Source organism: Macrobrachium rosenbergii, chromosome 47 (assembly GCF_040412425.1).
Source record: "Macrobrachium rosenbergii isolate ZJJX-2024 chromosome 47, ASM4041242v1, whole genome shotgun sequence".
In the NCBI taxonomy this organism is placed as follows: Eukaryota; Metazoa; Arthropoda; class Malacostraca; order Decapoda; family Palaemonidae; genus Macrobrachium; species Macrobrachium rosenbergii.
The window spans coordinates 13468024-13491432 of record NC_089787.1 but is presented as its reverse complement, the minus strand read 5'-3'; the positions used below and the strand labels follow the sequence as shown (position 1 = coordinate 13491432).

The following is a 23409-nucleotide window of genomic DNA, read 5'->3' as shown; positions in this document are numbered from 1 at the left end:
CCGAAGTATGAATGGGTAGTAAGAAAGGGATTTTGAGAAAAGGAAACAAGATTTCATTTATTTTAGTAAGGGGGAGTGTGGTAGGCTAAGTTTGGGATTGTATGATGAAGGATGATTTGTGTGAATTGAATGTTTCGTTTCTGTTGTTGTGATGTTTTTTATGATGTTTATTTTGTGTTTTTGTTATAAATGCCTGATGTATGTTTTATTGTGTTTTTTTTCTTTTTTATTTGCAGTTTGCACGAGTGTGATAGGGTAGAGTAATTGGCTTCCCTTCACCTGAACTGGAAGAGGCTTTACCTGGAATAGGAAATTGACATTGAAAACTACCAAAGCAGTCGAACAGTTGGTGTGATTGAACCATTTTCAAGTTCCACAAAGTGGAAGTTATTATACGTCAGTTACTTAAGACAGTGACAGTCGTAAGTGGGATCAGGGTTCAGAAAGTGCTTAAATATCTGTAGGCTGATTTTGTTGTGAATGAGATCTCAGATTCTCGTTTGGAAGGAGAGAAGGGCTTTTGTGTAAAAAAAAAAAAAAAAACTGCAGGGAGAAATTCCAAAGTAATTTCTGCCCTCAGCTTGGATGTCATAGCTGAAATAAACTCCGTAGTGATCCCCAAATTGTGTTGACTTTCGTGGTTATCTTGGAGTATTCTGAGATGAAGTGCTGAGAAAGATATGGAACTTGAATGGGGTATATGCCAGAGTTGGATTATTTGTTGATAATATTTTGACTACTGATAATATTAAGTATAGGAAGATTGTTTTGATAAACTTTAGTGGTAAGTAGGAGATAAGTTAGGTTAAGTATTTAAAGATGATAACTGATAAACTGTGGCAAATAGTAAATAAAACTAGGATAAGATTCTGTTTGAAGGTCTTCAGTCCACTGTAATATTAAGGTAATAAATTAGGTTAAGGAAAGTCAGAGTTTCATTTAATAACCTTCAGATCTGTTCCCATCATCCTGCACCAATTGTGTCAAATAGAAAGCCCCTACAACACCATGCATGGAACAAGCACTGTAGTGCCAGGCTTGAAAGAGTTACAAGAATGAGGGGCACTCCTCCACCTTCCAAACTGTCAGAGCTAATTCCTACAGCGAAGCAGCGAGAGGAAACTCGGCAGTCACCTCCAGAATCATCACAGCACATTCCACCTAGACCACTGAAGCAGCGTCGAACTCCAAGAAGAAAAGTCGACTACACTCCAAAGCCACGTCAAACAGTGTCTGCACCTTCCCTTCCCTCTGATCCAAACCCCTTTCCACCTTCCAAACCTGAAACTCTCCCTTCCCTCACCTTTTCCTCACGCCCATCTCCCTCCATCTCCGATGTTCCAGCCAGGCCAGCCGAGAGAGTGCCATAACAGGCAATGACAGTTGCATAACTGTCACAATTGAAGGAATCCTCATTCTCTTTGAGAAACTGACAGGAAAGCCTGTCGACAGAGGAACACTGCTGGAATGTATACAACCTCACCTCATCCAAAACCCTCGGCCCAAAGCAGCTGCTGTTTGCTTTGAATAGCAGCTGCTCTTTTGAATCTCACATAAAAAATTTTCGTTTTTCCTGAGTAAGTGAAATATTCGGAGTATCCTCCTCAGATTTTCATACTTTCTCTCAATCTGCAATTTTTCCATTTTCCTTCCTGGTCTTCTACAACTCAGTCAGGACTTTTCTGCTGTCGAACTTTTTCTCCTACTGATGGGTACCACAAGGTTTAAGAGGGTTTGTAACCCTGCCTGTCCCTTTCTTCCTTCCTTTTATAACCACCATCTTTAATCTCTTTACAGAACACATCTACTGTTACGGGCTGCTCTGACAGCAAGAGCCCGTGCTGGCATTGTGCTGGCTTAGTCTTTAACAACAAACAACCATCAATAATAATAATAATAATAATAATAATAATAATAATAATAATAATAATAATAATGACTGATGACTAATGTAGCTTATCCAACCAAGCTCTAACTTATGGTGATAAAATCTTACAAGAGTAACTGATTGATTTACGTAAAACTGCTCTCCCAACTGATCTACACAGGCAAAAACTCTTATAGAATCACAATTATATTTTGCTAATGACGTCCTAAAAAATATAAATCAGTGTTACATGGTTTTCGAGCAATTGCTTAATAAACTCTGACCAACGTTGATACAATGCCAATATCGGGATGTGATTTAACGTCATTTGATTTATAAAATTTTAGCTATAAAGCCAAGCACTGAAGGGGCACTTTCAGCCATTCGGTGTTTAAGACAGTGAAAAGAAGGAATGGAGTGGTTGGACAGCAAGATGGAAGAAAGGAAATGGGAATGAAGGTAAATGAAAAGGCTAAAATGTGGGTACAGCAGCCAGGGACTGAAAGGACGCTGCAAACACCGTTTAGCAGTGCCTATAGTGCACCATGTGAGTAATTTAAAGGCGAACCACATACATATCCCCATGGAAAATACTTGTAGTTGCAGGCACATTAAATTATGCAAAAATGAATATGCCCCTTGCAATCCATTAAGTGATTAAGCTCGCTGGCATCTGTACAAATTACAGTTATTACAATTGCTTAAAAAGTCAATTGTCATGAACTCCTAATGTAATTATATTGCTTCTTCTATTCAAATATTCCAGATATTTTACAAGTATACAATATCTCGAGCACCATCTATATTGCACGAACATCATAGTACAGTACTGTATTACTTTTTGACACTTTCTAGTTAGTTTTATTAAGTTACCTAATAATACCAACTTCAGTTTCTGACTGTTTCTATTCCCTCCAAATAGTGTGCACTTTCATTCAAAGTGACCAGTTCATTCTCTTTCTTCAGCCAAAGCCCCTAAACATTCACTGCTATGAAAGGTGGTGTTCTAGGGTCATTTATCTAATCTGAATATAAACTGATGACTTTTACAAGATGAGACCACACAGAAGGAAAAGGATGCTCTGCACAAAGCATCGTTTTAAGGGTTCTGTCTCAAAAATGACATTATCAAAACAATTATTGTACAAAACTCAGAAACTTTGAAACTATTAAAGAAACAGACTAACAAACCCTTCCTAGTCCAGGGGACTAAGCCTTGGATGCAAGACTGCTTAAAAATTGCCAGAAATGGTGAGGTTTCAAGACTCTGATATTGATAAAAGAAGAATAAATTAATAATGAATAAATGAATGAACCTATCAGTCAATAGGCAGCACGGCTAAAGGTCAGGCAATCAGGCAGTATCAAGAAATTTTTTTCCATATCCCCAGGCACCTTACAAGTCATCATCATTACGTAGGTACACAGGTACCTTTGAAAAATCATAAAAAACTAACAAACATCAGGCCTCCAAACATATCACCCACACACATAACTATATCCCACCGTTTGATGTAAAGATATTAAAGTCATTATAAAATGCTGAAAAGCAGCAACAAGAAATTATAGTTCGTTAAAATATTCTCATTTGAGAAAAAACTTTTCCATGAATGTAAGGTCGGTAACAGATCGGAAAAAACTTGACTGACTGCTTGTTAAACGACGCAAAAAATTATGCGAAATTCTCTGTCCGACAATTCTTCATTGTTATGAGGAAAGCTTTAACTGTAAAATAACCTTAAAAGAAAAAAACCAAAATTTTAGTAAAACCATTAAGAACACTGACTGATAATTCAGACACGGAAAGACTGATGCTTTTACTATCCATGTCCTCTAATTCTATACAAAAATTGCTCAAATTTCAAAATGCTCATGCATTATATTTTAGGAATATATTTTCAATAAGATCTGAATCACATTTAATATGTACAGTAACTGTATAATCAACTTTATGTCTCAACTTTCATACAGTAATCTTCACAAACGTCTCCCACTTGGCCATCTGATTTCTTTAACTTGGCTTCAAATTTCACCTCTTGTTGAAGAAGGAACTCTTCAGGGAGCGTCCTAATATCTGATGTCAGCTTATTTATCGCCACAAGTCTTACAGAACCTCCATTATAAAATTGTGGGTCAGCCTCTCTGGGTGTTTGATGGATGCTAATTCTTTTAAAAGTTTAAGAGACACTTTAATGTTACTTTGAAATGGACTGCACCATTATCTTCATATTTTTTGTTCACTTTACCACATTTTTATGTGCGTAGGTTATCTCATGTTCATCTCCTAATCTTAATCTCTTGAGGTTTTATCTGCATTACTCTTTAGTGGGTTTATCATTCACTGATGTCTGTTTAGTCCTTGTAAGTTTGGTTGGAAAGTTAAATGCCATTTTGTTAGGTACTGTCACATATTAAAGATAACAACAACAAAACCTACATTAGAGCTGTCAGGGCAAAGAGGAAATAAAATGAAGGACATATACACTGGTGCCTCTACAACTAAAGCCTACTTAATAAATCAAATTAATATATAGGAATTAAAAATGAAATCATGGACAGAAAAATCTGTGCTTAAAGCTAGAGAAAAACAGTCCACGGACAAGAAACACTAGACTGAACATGCTTGAGAAATGATAAGCAGCACTGTACAACACAAACAAAATTATTATGAAAAGAAATGAGGATAGGTTTTGGAAGCAGTTAACAGAAGAAAGAGAAGAGACAGCCATTGCTTGTGTTTATAGCAAAACTAAGTCAGGAGTACAATACTCACCATAAGATATCGTCTTTCAGAGGATTGTAGACTGCTTGAAAAATGTCTGGTAGTGCATCTAAGGGGTATATAAACTTGGCTGCTCCTGGGAGTGAGCTACAGACCTACAAATGGAAATGAACACACGAATGTTTTTAAATACATGATCTGGCATACCCCAAAAAACAGAAATATTAAAGTAATAAAAATATCATTACACAAGCTAAGAAATTTTACTGAGCGTCCGCTAGCTTAAGGTGATTATGAAAACAAATAAAAATAAAATAGTTATATGAAACAAATTATCACAAGAGGTTTCTATAGACACAAAAATGGATGTAGCTCTACTTATAAGATGGTCTAGTGAACTGCACACTCCTCACTTTCAGAATGTCACCAGTGCCTCAGAATAATCACCTCCCACCATGGATTACTCAAAAGTGACTGCTTCCTTTTTCAAAAAGATACCATGTTTGCCATCTTCTTTGAGCTTCATTTCAAATGGGAGCTTCCACTATTTCTCTCAGAGCCTGTTCTGAACCTCCATACTATCTGCAGCTTTATTCTGTTGAGGTATCATCTTATCAGTGTTGTTGTAGATTCAGATGCTTGTCATATCCAGCTGCTTCAGTTGCACTGAGCCTTTCTTCCCAGATGTTTCTTCACATATAGATTTGTTTCTTTATTTTGAATTGTATTTCAACTGTATTTTATATATGTATTCCTCTTCTGGTTGCTGTTTTTCTCTCCTTCACTTTGCAGTTCTAGTCTGTGGTAACATTCTCAACTAGAACAATAATGTCCTTTTTATCTTGTTCCAAACAAATGTATCTTCATTGGTGTTTTATCTTAGAAACATCTTATTTGTTATATTTTCTCTATATTAGCACAAGTTGAAACCATAAGATGTCTTAGCAGTATGTACTAATATATATAGAGCAATATTGTATAAATCCCCTACACGACTGACCAGAAACAGACTGAATGCAAAGTACTTGTGTGGCGAACAGAAGACCACACTAAGAGCCCTTGGCTGTGAACCTTTGACTCAAACTACAATGCTTTCAGTTTTTCAAGTTTCTTACTTTACTCTTTTGTCTCGTAAAACCAAGTTCTCAAATTTTTTAAACTTTACTTTTCACCCATGTTTGTCTCCTTTTCAAGGGAAAACACTTCAGGCCAGCCTTATGAGTTAGTTATGTGACCTAACTGTCTTGGCAAACTACTCAAATGACAAGAACACCAACAGAGACAGACCAGTACAGTACACTGGGATCATGTCAAGATTAGCGAACCCAACATCTCCATGTCAAGAACAGCAAACCCTATGATCCCCATGTAAAGAATTGTCAACCCTTTCCAGTCCGAACTCCAATTCCACAGGAGGGTTAGTACTTAACATGGCAAAACAGTGATTCATCTACACTGTTTCGCCATGTTTAGTACTAGCCCCTAGGGGGTCAAATGAATTTTGCGTTGTTTAGTACCTGCCCCTGGGGAATCAAATGTCTGGTACCAAAGTGTTCATGTCCAGAGCAGCGAACCCGATTATTCCCATGTAAAGAATAACGAACCCAATAATCTTCTTGTAAAGAATAGCAAACCCTGATGTGAGTGGGTTTGCTAATCCTGACATGACCCGTACTAAGTATAAACCGGATTTAGTACACTCAGAACACATACGTGGTTTGGGCTAAGAACTTACACTGCTAAGCATTCAACCGAGCCAGGCAGCTCATGTTTGGATTACTTCACAAGGCGCAATACAAAGGAGTAGCATGTACCATGATACCGTTAAATTCACTCCATTATTCCTCATGTTTTAAATGATGATTTGATCTCAATGTAATGGGAATAGAAAATAGCTGGAGATCATGTTATTCAAAACTTGCTGTATTACTGCTGACATGCTGATAAATATGATATTTTAATGATAAAATAAAGTTTGTTCATACTTACCTGGCAGATATATATATAGCTGTATTCTCTGATAGTCCGACAGAATTTCAAAACTTACGACACACGCAGTGGGAGATCAGGTGGTTAGTACCCATTCCCGCCACTGGGAGGCGGGTATCAGAACCATTCCCATTTTCTATTCAGATTTTCTAGTGCCACTGTCTTCTGAGGGGAGGTGGGGCGGGCACTATGAATATATATATCTGCCAGGTAAGTATGAATAAACTTTATTTTATCATTAAAATATCATTTTGTTCATGAGACTTACCTGTCAGATATATATATAGCTGAATACCACCATTGGAGGTGGGTACAGACAGAATAGGATTTAGGAAACACAATACATGTAGGTGATTGACACCTTGGTTCCTTACCTGTTAGCACAGCTGACTTCATGATTACTGTCACCCAAGTCCGCTTCTGCTTTACTAGAGTCTCCAGCAAGGTAGTGACCTGTATAGCTGGAGAGTTCTAGATGATCTGTCAACGGGGGCGTGACCACTATGTGACTAGACCATATTGACCATACAATGAGGGTAAATGAAGTAAAAACAACCACCTGACCAAGCCTAACTAAGTTAGGATAGCAAAACTAAAGCTAAAGAGTGGGAAGTCCGCCTCTGGCGGTCGACCCAACAACCATAAAAAACACTTCCTAACCATTTTCTATAGGATAGGATGTCACTCCCTGCCCCCAAGATTGTATCTGCGGAAACGTATGGTCCTAGCGAGCAGCAGTTCTCGTATGTCGTCTTCACATCTCTCAGGTAGTGTGAAGCGAACACAGAGTTGCTACGCCAAAATGTGGCACCCAGAATGTTACTGAGTGTCATATTCTTCTGAAAAGCCACTGAAGTTGCAACCGCCCTCACCTCGTGAGCATTGACTTTCAGAAGTTTAAAATCAGTGTCTTGACAGCATAAATGGGCTTCTCTAATCGTGTTCCTCAGGAAGAACGCCAGTGCATTCTTTGACATAGGTAAGTCCGGTCTCTTCACTGAACACCATAGATTGTCCGAGGGGCCTCGACTTTCCTTCGTTTTGTCCAAGTAGACCTTGAGAGCCCTGACAGGGCACAGGACTCTCTCTGGCTCTTGACCCAGAATCTCAGCCATACCCTTAATTTCAAAGCTCCTGGGACAAGGGTTAGAAGGGTTCTCGATTTTTGCTAAAAATGTAGGACTTAAAGTACAAACGGTGTTATGCCCTTTAAAGCCTATATGCTTACTGAAGGCTTGAAGTTCGCTAACCCTCTTCGCTGTCGCTAGAGCGGTTAGGAAAATAGCCTTTCTGGTAATGTTCCTCAATGTCGCAGAATGGAGAGGCTCGAAAGGACTGGACATCAGGAACTGTAACACCACATCTAAGTTCCAAGAAGGAGTCCTTTGCTGAGGCACCTTCGTGGTTTCGAATGACTTCAATAGATCGTGAAGGTCTTTGTTGTTAATCAGGTCCAGGTTTCTATGCCTAAAAACGGCTGATAGCATACTCCTATATCCCTTGATAGTCAGGACCGCTAGTTTGACTTCCCTCCTCAGAAACAAGAGGAAGTCGGCTATCTGACTCACAGAGGTCGTGGTAGAGGAAATGCCCTTCTTCCTACACCATCTCCTGAACACGGTCCACTTCGATTGGTACAAATTACTGGAAGAGAATCTTCTGGCTCTGGCAATAGCTCGCGCCAATGATCTTGAAAAACCTCTCGCTCTGGCCAGCTTCTCGATAGTCTGAATGCAGTCAGGCTCAGAGCGGGGAGGTTTTTGTGGTACCTCTAGAAGTGGGGCTGTCTGAGTAGATCGACTCTCATGGGCAGTGTTCTCGGGAAGTCCACTAAGAAGGTCATGACCTCTGTGAACCACTCTCTCGAAGGCCAAAACGGGGCGATCAAAGTCATCCTTGCCCCTTCCGACGACGCAAACTTCCTGATGACTTCTCCGAGGATTTTGAACGGGGGAAAGGCATAACATCCATCCCTGTCCAATCCCAGAGAAGAGCATCTACTGAAATAGCTCCTGGATCGAGTACAGGGGAGCAGTAAAGAGGAAGCCTCTTCGTCTTGGAAGTCGCGAAGAGATCCACCAAGGGACGTCCCCATAGCCTCCACAGTCCCTGACAAACCTCTTGGTGCAGGGTCCACTCGGTCGGCAGCAGTTGTAGTTGCCGACTTAGAAGATCCGCACGGACGTTCTCCACACCTGCAACGAACCTCGTGAGGATCGTAATATTCCGTGCCTGGGCCCACAGCAGGATGTCCTTTGCTAAAGCGAACAGGGACTGAGAGTGAGTTCCTCCCTGTTTCTTTAGGTATGCCAGGGCCGTGGTGTTGTCCGAGTTGATCTGGACTACTCGGTTTGTGACTCGTTCCTCGAAGAAAAGTAAGGCCAACTGAATCGCCCCCAATTCTTTGAGATTTATGTGCCAGGACACCTGTTCCCCTCTCCATGTGCCCGACACTTCTTCCCCCCCTAGTGTTGCTCCCCATCCCGATGTGGATGCGTCGGAAAACAACACTAGGTCAGGGTTCTGAAGGTTGAGAGAAACGCCTTCTGCCAACTTTGAGGGATCGAACCACCACCTTAGGTGATCCTTCACCTTTGGCGAGATCTTCAGAGAAACTTCCAGATCCTCCTTGTCCTGCCAGTTCTCTGTAAGGAAGAATTGAAGCGGTCTGAGATGCAGTCTCCCCAGGGAAACAAACTTCTCCAGCGATGAAATGGTCCCCAGCAGACTCATCCATTCCCTCACCGAGCATGTTTCTTTCCGCAGGAAGGCTGAAACTTTGTCTAAGCACTGCTGCTGTCTTTCCTGTGACGGAAAAGCTCGAAAAGCCACTGAATCCATCTGAATCCCCAGATAAACAATGGACTGAGTCGGGGTAAGATGGGACTTTTCGAAATTCACAAGAAGTCCTAGGGACTTCGTCAAATCCAACGTCGTGTGAAGGTCCTCCAGACACCTCGACTTTGACGAGGCTCGAATGAGCCAATCGTCCAAATAAAGCGAGACTCTTATCCTTGCAAGGTGAAGCCATCTCACCACATTCCTCATTAACACCGTGAAGACCATAGGGGCTGTGCTTAGCCCGAAGCAGAGAGCCCTGAATTGATTACCTGTCCCCGCAGGACAAACCTCAGGTACTTCCTTGATAGAGGATGTATAGGGACGTGAAAGTAGGCGTCCGGGAGATCCAGAGAAACCATCCAGTCGTCTGGTCTTAAGGCTCCTATAACCAATTGGGACGTCTCCATTTTGAACTTCTCTTTCAGAATGAAATGGTTCAACCTGCTGACGTCCAGAACTGGTCTCCATCCTCCTGACTGCTTCGGGACCAGGAACAACCTGTTGTAGAAGCCCGGGGATTGTAAATCTGAGACCTGTTCCACAGCTCTCTTCTCGAGCATTTGCTCGAGCAGGTCGAAAAGAATCTGCTGCTTCTCCTGCTGATAGGAGGGCGACAGATCCTTGGGCTTCGTGCACAACGGAGGTAAGTCGAGGAATGGGATCTTGTATCCCTTTTCGATGACTTCGAGGGACCAGCTGTCCGTCCCTCTCTCTCTCCAGGCTCTTGCAAAGGAAAGAAGCCTGGCTCCAACAGGTGTCTGGAGGTCCACAGAGTCACTTCTTGCCCCTAGGTTTGGAAGGGGCTCTACCTCTGGAGAGACCTCTTCCTCGAGAGGACGATCTCGAAGAAGCTCCTCCACGAAAGGGCTTCTGTATCTTGGAAGCCTGCCCAAGGGAAGAAGTCGAAGGGACTGCTGGACGTCTAGAAGACTGGGCCAGGAGGTCTTGAGTAGCCTTCTCTTGCAAAGTGGCGGCAGTATCCTTGACTAAGGACTGGGGAAAAAGATGGCTAGACATCGGGGCGAACAGCAACTCTGCCCTCTGTGAAGGAGAGACCGACTTCGCAGTGAAGTTGCAGTATAAGGCCCTCTTCTTTAAAAGCCCCGTACAGAAGTGGGCAGCCAGCTCTTCGGAACCATCCCTGACAGCCTTGTCCATGCAAGCTAGGACGCTGAATAAGTCTCCCAGACTAATGGAGTCAGGGCTTCGAGCCTGCAAGTCCAGGACTCCCAGGCACCAGTCCAGAAAGTTGAAAACCTCCATTGTTCTGAAGAGACCTTTCAGATGGTGATCAGTTTCAGACAACGTCCAGGACACCTTTGCTGACGAAAGGAGAGACCTCCTAGGAACGTCCACAAGGCTGGCGAAGTCTCCCTGGGAAGAGGAAGGAACTCTCCAACCAACATCCTCTCCCATCTCATACCAAATCCCCGCTTTCCCACTCAATCTTGACGGAGGCAGGGCGAAAGAAGTCTTGTACTGGGCCTTCCTGGAGTCCATCCGCTCCTGAACTCTCTTAAAGGCCCTCTTCGTAGAGAGAGACGTGGCCATCTTCACAAAACCTGAAGTCTTCTGTGACTTTGATGAGGTTAACTGCGAAGGGGGGCGAGGAGCAGAGGGTTGAAACTTGTCCCCAAGCAAGTCCTTCAGCAGACGTGTCAAGACCTGGTAATCGGAAGAAGCTGATGAAGTCGAGGACTGTTCCTCAACTGCAGGTTCGATGCACTTGACAGGTCTCCTTCTTCAAAGGAGCAACCGAAGAGATTGGAGAAACTCGGGAGGTCTAAGCCCTTGCAGTCCAACTCGCAAAAGGGACTTCTGCTTGGAAGAAGTCCGAGAGGGGTCGGGAAAATCTCGGCAAGAAGCGTCTTGACGAGCGTCCTGACGAGGTCAAGCAGCAAGGGGAGTGTCTTGCCGAGCAGCATGAGGAGTGTCATGCTTAGCAGCATGAGAAGCGTCATGGCGAGAAAAATGCAGAGCGCCAGAATGAGGGGCGTCAAGCCTAGCAGCACGGAGAGCGTCAGAAAGAGGGAATTGGCGATCCCTGCTGAGACCAGTAAAGCGCTGAGCCAAAGGACTTCTAGAGGGCGGCGAAGCATGAGAAGAAGACGAACGAGGAGAAGGAGAAGTAGACGGCTTGGACCTCTTGATCGGCAGTCGGGAATCCTTCCGACGTCGACACGGATCTGTCTCTTTCTGGGCAATAAACGAAGCCAACTGCCGCTGAATGTCTAGCAGAAGCTTCCGAGTAGGAGAAGTCTCCTTCTCAGGAGAAGGGCTGATCCTGTGAGAAGACGAGGGGCAAGGGGACGCCTTCTTCCTTCTCACAGGGGAAGCAACAGCTCTCTTCCTGGAGCGACCGGGCGCTCAAAAGCGTCATCGTCCGATGACGTCCTGGTCCTCTTCTGCGGCGGAGGGCGTCAAAACTCTCCGGAGAAGAGCGAAGAGCGTCACGAGAAAAGGGACGTGAAGCGTCCCCTTCTCTGAAGCTTCTCTTCAAAGGGCGAGAGTCCTTCTGAGAGCTCCACCCCTGACGTGGGGAGGAAGCTTCGGGGGACGAGAAGCAATCCTTAAGGATTCGTGCACGAGCACGATCTTTGGCAGCCTGGGAAGTGTCAACAGGTCCTGCCGAAGGGACGCCAGATCGGTGGGGGGTCCGCGTAACCCTCTTGCGGCTTTCGACTTGCCCACTCTCTGAGTCCTGGGAGTCCGGCAGAGGTCCAGGCCTCGAGGCATTATACGGCCGATCTGATGCCCCCTCCACAACACTAGGGGCACAAACACTATCACTGCACTTCACAGCACTTTGAAGAGCGAGCATTTTAGCTTCCAGGTTACGAATGGAAGACATAATTACAGACAGGGCATCCCCTTCCGCAGACACAACCTCGGGGCTCGAGGGCAACACCACAGGGTTAGGAATAGCAACGACTACGGGAGGGTTAGCAGGTGAAAAAACACTACCCTGACTCCTACTCACTGATACACTCCTGGAGGAAGACCTCCTGATCCTATCACGCTCTAACTTCCGCACATAGGAATCATAAGTCTTCCAACTAGCATCAGGCAAGTCTCACACTCCTTGCATCGATCATTAAACAAACAAACACGCCCCCTACACCTCGAGCATACAGTGTGAGGATCTACCGAAACTTTCGGTAGCCTCACCTTACAGTCTTGCACACAACAAACTCTATAACTAGCAGAACTAGATTCAGACATCTTAATCCAAGTAAAAACAAAGCAAAATCCAAAACAGTCCACAATAGCGTATGCCTAGCCACAAGTCCAAGTCAAAAAACCAAAAGTCAAACAAATACTTAAGCGACAACCAAGTTTACGAAATCCAAAGACGGAGGTACTGAAAACAGATGTTTACAGTACCGGCGACAGAGAAAATCTGAATAGAAAATGGGAATGGTTCATGATACCCGCCTCCCAGTTATTGGGAATGGGTACTAACCACTTGATCTCCCACTGCGTGTGTCGTAAGTTTTGAAATTCTGTCGGACTACCAGAGAATACAGCTATATATATATCTGACAGGTAAGTCTCATGAACAAAATTGTATTTGTTTGTTCAAGTCCAAATACCTCTAGTTACTCAAACCTACTCAGTCCTCCTAAAGTTTTACATAGCTAGCTCAGAAGGCATGTCAGTCAGGTACTTGTTGTATTTCTATTGCATCATAGCAAATTCTTTTTTCCATTTGCTCCCATCATAAATAGAGATTTGCCGAGAAATAAGTCAAAGGGCAGCACCAGGATTGGTAAATACAAAGGTATTCTTTTATCAAGAGTCTAACTCCTCACAGTTCTTTCCCTCACTCATTTCGGAACATCACTAATCTCTCTAATCAGTCTTTGTCGTTCTACTGGAGTGTTTGGAGCTGTTCCATCAGAAGTAACAATTTCTAATTAATTTTAGGCTCATGGGCACCATGACCACTAGACATTCCCTCTTCTGGGAACACGAAAATTTGAGATGAGCTACATAGGGTAGGTGACAGATGGTCAAACCTCCATTTGAGTATCTTTTTAGACAAGTAACCACCAAATAAATCATTCATTGTTACCTTTAAATAAGAGCCAATCCCCAGTTTCTTGTAGATGCTCACTTTTTTCAAAATTGGCAATACCTGTCAGTCATATATGAACTACATAAAGCTCCAGTAACAACATAGCTAAAGATGCTTCAGTTAGTACCTCCAGCAATATACATCTTTGAAGAAACCAACAACAGCGTAATGTCCCTCATACTTAGTCTTATTCCTAAAGGTCTGAAACAAAACAGAAATAAAATACTGACGTGCAGAGTTCCAAGAAATGTTCGATGAATAACAGTGCTCCTAATATTGAAGTGAGACATAGCTGAAATAAACATGAGGTCATGTTAAATAAAATAGTTAGGGGCGGCTAACTCTTGGCTTTCTCGATAACCAAAAGCTTGTACCCATTATAAGAGCAGAGGACTGTAATGATTTTCTTCTCTAGAAACCAGGTATCACTCCTAGTATTAGGTAGCAAACCTTGTCTTTTACCCAATTATCAGCCATTACTAATGAATCCAAGAAAATCCAATAAACTTGAACATAAAATTTTGAACACAAAATAAAGATATTATCTAAATGAAAGACTGGAAATATTCCACTGATAAAACAAGTGTAAATTTTAAATTCCTAAAACTACACCTGAATTCTCAATTTCTCAGTAATTAGAAATGCTACCCTCAGTAAGAACAAAACAATGAATTTCTTAAATACAAGCCAATATTACTCATGTAGGTTAAAGTGGTGACCTTGTATCTCAAATATACACATTAGCATTCATATCTCAGGCAATAGAACATAATAAACAAAGAAGTTTTAGAATCAGAAAATAATTTTGATTTATAGCACACTGAGAAATTACAAATAAACTATTCACATTACAAAATTGCACAATAGAACTCCCAGTATGCTGTTTAAGATGGTTCGACGTACAACAAAGGGACTAAAAATGGCACTTACTTTGTGTAGGGGCTTTTCCTTGGAATGAGACCAGGACGCAATGGACCTCTTTGTTGCCTCCACTCTTGATTATTGCAGTCTGTGTAATTGTTGAGCCAGACTGATCTGAAATATAAATAAAGTTTTATGAAGGCAAAATGCAGTTACATATATTTCCACAGACACATTTTACCAAGAATATAAGGTACTTCATCATGAACAAGTAAAAACTATTTTCTCATAGCAGTCTCCCTGATGTAGGTCTGATGGAAATCTATAGCAAATAGAACTAACAACCTGCTTAAGGTATTTTTTGATTTCATGGTTGCACACCATTGTTTTCTAAAAATCGTTAGTGAAGGTCACTTGTAAACCTTAAACTTTCTATGTTGTTACCTTATCTTCTACAAAGGATCCGAATGAAACCTGCTTGCTGTAATACCAATTTTTTTTTTATACATCATTAAGCAAAATTTAGGGGAGTTCTGGACAGAGGCTGTCCAACCTTCATATGAAAACATGAACTTTCATAAATGAAGCAATATCATCTGACCTGTCCAGTGTATCCACATTGTCCACAGTGTCCCTCAATAACCTCTTCTTTAAGCATAGAGCTCATGAGACCGTTGACAGTGTCCCCACATCTGCATCTGCATCAACTCAGGTTCTGATATTTTATTTTTGTCCCTCAAAGAGTGTTTGACCAGAAACTCCTAATTTAGTTAGAATGAGCATCACTTCCCTCCTTTCAACTTGCCCTCTTATTCAGCACTGTGATGTGGGATGAAAAATGCTTCCTGCCTTTAACAGTCAAGGTCTTTCAGAAGTGTGACAACCTAGGAACTTTAATGTGACCTAAATGCAAGTAGTCTTGGCCAACTTGGAAGTCCATACCATGCCTTATGCCATCTTTTCACTCAAGTATTTTGGAATGCCAACTCTTCTTGCTAGAACCTTGTAGACCAAGAACTCCCATCGTCAACTAAGTAAATTTCCATGCCAGTTGTTCTGCCAAACTTACTGGAATTAACAGGCAGTTTGGGTTTTACTATATGTTGTATTATGTACAACTAGACACCATCAACTAGGACTAAACTAGTTGGCCTAAAATGGGTCTCCTGATTATCTCCTTGGCTCTTATTGTGACTAAAACAGGCATCCTCGTGAGTTTATCATCTATTGGATGTGCTTGACTACCTGCTTGCCATTTGCTTGTAACTCTTGCCTCATTCTCTTATGCTCCCATAGAAACATGTTGTCACTATCTTTTTTTCCACTTTCCCAGATTTTGTAGGGTGGGTTTCAAGATTTTTGTAACCCAGTCAAATCACAGTGAAATATTACACAACACATTTAGCATACAAGGAAAAAATTGCAGGGCATTACTTCTAAACACTACATTGTATCTGTAGCAAACTGTGCTGAAAGTTCATTATCACTCTCTGGCAACTTAATGTAATGGATTCAGGTTTACTGGTGAACTATATGTTGCCAGGATATGATAATCAAACTTTTTTAGACTTCTTGGCTGTAAGTAGTCAACTATTCTCTATACTAATTTGAGAGACCAAATAAATAAACTTGTCTCAAATAACCTCAATACCAATAAGACAACTGTCCATATACTCATGAATGAACACTGATTTAATTATGGTAGTGATTACGTTTTGTAGGAACACAACACCTCTCCTATTCTTGCTCTCAAAATAGAATTATATGAGACTGAGAATTACCAAATCATTGTCTATTTACTCTGACTTACAGAACTGACTTTACAATGCATGCTGACTTTATTCAGAGTTGACATTACCATACCCTCAGTACAGTAATGAAGATATGAAAGACACGACTGCTAGTAAAATTATGAAATATAGTATAAAAGTGAACAGGATTAATCAGTTACATTTTGTGTTTTCCTAACAGAAAGAAATTTGACATTTTAATACAAATAAACTCAATATGTGGTCTACAGAATAGCTCACACTGATAGAGCCTCGATGGCTCAGTCGGTTACAGCAGCAGCTTCGGACTTCTCAGAGGTCTTATGGGTTCAATCCATAAGCCGGCTGATCAGAGAGGCAGACACTTTGCTATCCGTGTAGACATCCCGGGATTATATATGTAATCAACGGATAGGTTTGCTTAAAAAGCAAATGGATGTTACAGACTAAATACACACACAAAACAAAGCCACTACAACACCTTCTAAAAACATAACAAACATCTCACACGTCTCGAACGCTCGCCATACCCAGCGCAATAACTTCTCGCTGCTGGGAAGAAAGGGCGTTGGGTCTGGTATGATACATGAAACATACGCACCGGGTCTAAGCGATGTCAGGCAGGGCATTCGATCGAGACCAAAGGTCTACCCCAAAGCCAAATCAAAAAGTCCTTCAAAGAAGGCATCGTGCTTACCCCATACAAAAATGGGAATAAAAGCACGTTAAAAGAAAAAAAGAAAAGAAAGAATAGCTCACACTGATGGACTTGTACAACCCTCTTGTCAATGGCACCTGAGTCTTACTAATTTCATCCTAAATTTCGTTCCAAGACTTCCCATTATCAAACCGAAAAATTTCCATGTCTACTAATTTGTCAAGTTTACTAGGATCACAGGCAGCATGAGATTTTGCTATCAATGTTGTATTCTGGAGTCCACCAACTGGAACTAAGCTGGTCAGGAATTCACCAGCTTGAAATGGGTCTGCTGCTTATTATCTCTTTGGCTCCTATTATGACTAGAACTGGCATCCATGTTGCATTCATCATCTGTATTAACCTGCTTAGAATTCTTGCCTCTATTTTTTTGTGTGTTCCAGATTTTGTCAGATGGTTTTAAAGACTTTTGTGATCTAATCCCCTCCAAAATTAAATGTTCTAGCAAAACATCTAGAGTGTAAAGACAAAATTGCTGGGCATGACACCTAAACACTATACTATATTTGCAGCCAACTGGCCTGATGTTTTATTTTCATGCCCTGGCAACCAACTAACCTTCAAAATTCAGGTGCACTATTGACCGGTAATGAAACTATCGGTCTCCATAGTTATAATTATAGTTAGCTGCTGCCTACATTTGGGAGCCCCACTCACCAAAATAAACTTTTCTAAAATAACCTCAAACAAACAAAACAATTGTCGACATAGGCATAACCAAACATTTAAATACGGCAGTGATTATCTTGATAGGAACGCAATACCTTCCCCACTATTTATTCTCCAATTCAAAATGTATGAGACTGATGACTACCAAATCACATATCCTGACACTATAACAATGCATAAATTATAACATATGCTGACTTTATTCAGTCGATAGCAAAGATAGGAGGACTGAAAAATATTCAGTTAACATTCATGACCCCATCAGAACTTAAAAACTTTAGTATGCTGTTTGTGGTGTGGTACATAACGGTGTTCCATTTTGTGATGGGATGTATACCTAAGACATTGGCTTTCATTTCTTTGGTCAAATGAAGTAACCTAAATATGGTTAACACAGTCAACTTCAACACTACAGAATTAACAAAATATGAGATGTATATTGCATGGATGCAACTAAGTAGACAGTATGGGGACTGAAGCATTTAATTTAGTCTTGATTCTTAAGTTCCTCGCATCAAGCAATACTTTTTTACTGGTCACACCTTTCCAGGGTGGCTGAATTGTGGTCTACTGTAACAAGAAATTCTTGGACTGATGGATGTACAGTACAAGTCCTTGCATAAACATCAAGAAGGGAACTCAGTTTCATATATCGAGATAACAAAGAAAATAATCCAATACCACACTTTCGGTATGGTTCTCAAAGACTGATGGTTAAAGTGTATCATAAGAAAGGCTGTAAAACAGTTAGTCAGTAAAAGCAGCATAAATGGAAACAGCAAGACAAAAACCTGTAGGAAGGCCCAGCACATCGGAATTAAATATGACAAGGCAGACTAGATAGGAATTCAGACAAACTGCACAAGACACAACTCAAGAGGAAAACTAATTTCCTTCCTAACCCTATTGAAGATGGAACCTGATGCAAACAGATTTGTGAAGGAGCTCCCTGCACTCTTCCAACATGACCTGCATTCATATATATCCAGGTGGTGATAAGACGATCATCATTACCATCTCATAATTGTGAAAACACACAAAATAGCTTTCAGCTGTCAACTGATTGACTTTAACTGTCATGACACTAATAACTAGAACATAAAGTAACCCTAAAATAAGTAAGTGATGCGCCCATGTTTGGCAAGCAAACCTTCAGCAAACTAAAATGTCCATCCATTCCAAATGAAAACAAAACCATAAATAAAGCAACATCAAGTACAGTACAAAGCAAAACAAAAGATAAAATAAGAGAAATGTCACAATAATTCCAAAAAAGGAGCCTGGCACTTTAGAGCATTACAAAGTCTCTAACTTTGAAGACTCAAGCTCAGTGGCACTGGAAGAAGCCGAAACAGATATAATATCTACACAATATAGAGGAATAACTAATTGGTACATGGGCATTCAAGGTAAAATGAATCAGAATGCATTAATTTGGTTTCATGCACATTCCCAATATTCATTTCATTCTTGAGGAAGTTCATTGCCCCGTTACCATGTACAGTGATACCATGCCTAAGCTGGATGTGGAATGGTGAACAAACAAATACTGTACTGTGCATTACACAACATAGACAAACATCAGTGATACCCTGTATGCATTTCTTTGTTAACAAAAGACAACCATTGTTGGCTAAATTGCACACAGGAGCCAAATGATTTATTCGAACGTGATTGTATGCATTATCTGGTTGTCACTGAAGCATACTAAAACTGGACTATAATTTTAGAGACTGTCTGATGGAGAGACTGAGCTTATTACCTGGCCCTGAAAAAACTGATGTTCAGCTAATTGAGGAACCCATGAAAATTTCTGGTAATAGATTAGACCTCATATTCACAGATGCTCCAGCTACTGTGAAGTTCAAGGTCTGTGAATATACAGGCACTTCTGATCACTGTGCCATTGAGATGAACATATCTGTCAATCAGTACACTTCTAATTCCACCTTTTGAAAAACATTCTGGCTGAAATCTAGAGCCAATTGGGATTGCATTATTGGAGTATGTCAGGCACTTAATATTTCAGATTCTATTTCAGATCCAGATCCCAAGAAGAGGCTAAATGAAATGCTGAAGGCTATTTAATAAGGTATGTCCCTAGAAAAGTCATTAACTTCAGGACAAATGACCAGCCATGGTTTGATGATACATGTAGACGAGCTCACCGTGACAAACAGACCAAATTCAACACATGGAGACAAAATCATTCAAATAAAAATTATACCATTTTTTGTCGAGTCTCGCTGTGCTGCGATTAGAATTTATCATATCGCTGAGAGAAATTACAATAATTCCTTAAAGAGGAAACTTGAAGGAATTACTTAGTTTCATCTGTGGTGGACCAAATTGGCATCATCTACTACATCTTTGGGTTAGGCTCATCTTCATTCCTCCACTACTAATAGCTGATGGTGGATTGGTTACTGGCCCTAAGGAAAAAGCAGAACTGCTTCATCAAGTTTTTGAAACTAAGCAATCAGCTGAGGATGTCCCTCTCCCTGATACTTGTCATCCCAAACCTATTCTTACAAATTTTGTGTTTCACTCTAGGGATGTTCAGAAAATTCTGGATAATCTTGATAGGTGGGGAAGATCCTGATGGTTTCTTCCCTTTGTTTTAAAAGCTTAGCAATACAGTGCCTGTTCCAAAGAGGGGCATATCTGCAGACTGCAGCAACTACAGGCCAATTTCTATTCTCCTTGTGCCCTCCAAAGTTGCAGAAAAAACGTATTTTTAAGCCACTATATAAATATGTAGAATCTAAAGGATTGTTTGCTGATAGTCAATGTGCACATCGGAAGCAGTTCTGTACCTGCGGTGCTCTTTTAGATTTGACATGCCATTTGCAAGAGAACTTTGATAAGAGTTTTGAGTGTAGAGTAATCCAAATAGATTTTAGTGCTGCTTCCAGTTTAGTCAATCACAAATTTCAGAATGTTGGAGTGGGTGGATATGTTTTAGGTTTACTCCAAGATTTCCTTGCTGTTGATGGGATCTTTAGTACACCAAGACCTATTTTGTCTGGAGTTCCACATGACAGTGTTCTTAGCCCATTGTGATTTTTATTGTATAGGAGTGATATGATTGTTGGCCTGGAAAACAAGATCATTCAGTATGCCAATGAAGCTACACTTGTGGGTGTCATAAAATTTTCACTTATGAGAAATGAAGTTGCCCTTAGTCTCATACAGGACATGGACTGGATTAGTGAATGGTGTAGTCAGTGGGGTATGAGGCTGAACTCCTGTAAAACAAAAACTCTCTTGATTATCAGATCTCATAGACTTTCTGCCCAATCCTCCCTTCCAAGTCGATGTGACTCTGCTGAATAAGTCAGAAGTTTTAATTATTATAGGTGTAGCTTTTAACCCACATCTTACTTTTGAGAAACCTCTAATCAAAGTGTCAACAAATGCTGCACAAAGTTAGGTATTGTAGGAAAGGCCTCATATATTTATAAAAGTGATAAAATCAGTGCAACTTGTTTTAGGTCATTTGTCCTTCCTTCACTAGAATACTGTTCCATGGTATGGATGTCTGCTTCTGCCAGAGATTTATCTTTTTTAGATAGAGCAGTTCGTGGTGATTTGTTTCTGTTTCCTAATATTACCAGCTATGGCTTGAGCCATCAGCAGATTGTCTCTTATTTGTCAATTTTTCATCGTTGGACTGTGGAAGTCCCCTGAGGATGTCGTGCAATTGGACTTCAAAAGTTCAAGGAAGGATGCAATGCATTACTTCCCTAAAGCTATTTACCTTGCATTTTAATTCATCTTTATCTACTTATAAATTTATTTTTTTTTTTTTTATTAAGCAACATGTTTTCTTTCTGTATTTCCCCTTACCGTGTCTTACTGCTTTCTAATGAACTCCATATTCTTTGGAAGCTTGAATTTCAAGTCAATGGTCCCTGTGGGCTTGTTCCATATGAATAGGGTTCATCACCTGAATAATAATAATAATAATGGGAAACAGTGGATCCAGTTTTAAAGCCATGGCTGGCCAGTCCTGCAAGAGTTATGATTAGCTCAGTGATCTGATGAAACCATCTTATTTTTTTTTTTTTTCAGTAGCTACAGCAATCCAGTACTTATGACTCCAATAAACCATCATATCCTTGAAGCAATAATAACTACCCAAAACATCACATCTGACCCATGATGATGCCACTTCTCTGACCCGACCTGAGAATTAGGAGAGTTAAACCATCCTCCTCCCATTTTGTATTTTGTTGAGCCAATCATACCACCGACATGGAAATGCGAATAGTTTCTTGATCACTAATCCAAATATCAAGCTTTGAGGTTAGTATACAAAGATCATGGCTATGCACTAGATGTGTCACTCAACATGAGTAATAGACACTTGCATCTAATATCCCAGAATGACAGCGACGTTGAATACAAGAGCAAAATGCTATTTAGAAACAAACTGCTAGGCAGTGGGAATAGGCAGTTCCTGTGTAATCCTTTATATTTACTTACACTCAAAACTTGTATAGACTCTGTGAGCTACAGATTTTCACTATCACAGATTCTCTGTTTCTGAAGTTTCCTCAAACCTTTTTATCTCTTACTTGGCTGCAGAAAATTTAGTTCAAATCAAAGGAAAATGTAACCCAGTTCTTATGAAAGAGAACTGGAGTCATTTGAAGGTTCAGTGATAGTTAATATTGGGGAGTCTGGGTCATGGTTCTTCCTTAGACTAGGAAAGGTTAGGTAGGACAAGAAGCATAGGTTGGGTTAGGTTAGGATTTATAGGTCAGTGTGCAATTCAACTCATAGTACATCCTGACATATGTTGGAGAAGGACCGGGTGCCTTAATTCAAGTTCAGAAAAATACATTTTCATTTGTGGCTTGCCAATTAAGTTACATCTTCCTTTAGAAGAGGCCTAGCCAAATTACTAGGGTAGGTCTATGCTCAGCACACCCTGGACAAATTGCCTGTCCTAAAATGTCCTTAGTTTTCATATCTGCATACGACTGGCATAGTCAAATGTCTGGAATATTAATATAAATCATTAGTTGTCTAGTGCCTTCTTACGAACTGAACCTCCCAAAAAGAAGTCTCTTCTATCATATTTTACCTTGAACCAGAAATATTCCATTCTTGACCAAACAGGGACCGTCTTTGCTAGCCGGTCTTAACTGACCTTTGATAGACACAGGAAATACTGGCTGCCTACAGTACACTTTTAATGTCGTCAATACCAACTAGATTGCTTGGGTCTCACTCGTATCAGCAACTATTCCAGTATGAAGTCAATAATGGGGACCATTAACGATCCACCATTTCCCCATGTATTTAGTTTTCACAGAAACACAACAACGAGTCTAACGAGAACCGAAGCGGACGGCCAATGACAGGTTTACATGGAGCAGACGACGTGGAATGCAGTTGCCAATTCTCCAACATTTTTTTTTATTTTACTAAAAGGTGATTTGTGAAAGCAGGCACATGCATGTGTATGCACTGAAGAAAGGCTTTGGAAGACTGTTTCAGTTCGATGTAGTTTCGTGATTCTGCCTTTAGATACTTTCCAAATATAACCCACCATTCCTTTCTTGAAAGCCTATTGGCAACGCTGCGGTAAAACGCGTTTTAGTAATGATCCAAACATTATCAGCGAAATATGTACAATTATTTTTCATCGAAATACGGTATTAATACTTCTGTTTTATTTCAAAACAGCAAATATATATAAAAAGCATTTTGATAAAAATAAACGCATATTAAAGAGTTAATAATTCCGTGTTCTCAGGTATCCTAAGAAACAATACAGCTCCCCAATGAGGCGGTGGTTTCCCGTCGAACTGGGAGCAAATGAATATCAATTTGCACTTATGTGAAATTAATCGAAATATATTGCACATATTGATTTGAATCCTC

At 40.7% G+C, this 23409-nt stretch overlaps 1 long non-coding RNA gene across 1 annotated transcript; it reads right to left on the bottom strand.

Moving 5' to 3' along the window:
* Positions 1-964: 964 nt before the first annotated feature.
* On the bottom strand, positions 965-22806 carry LOC136830550 (uncharacterized). Its single transcript, XR_010850655.1, has 4 exons — positions 22607-22806; positions 14428-14532; positions 4641-4744; positions 965-3604 (listed from the first exon to the last, which is right to left on the bottom strand). It is a non-coding gene; the product is annotated as an uncharacterized lncRNA (long non-coding RNA).
* Positions 22807-23409: the final 603 nt, after the last annotated feature.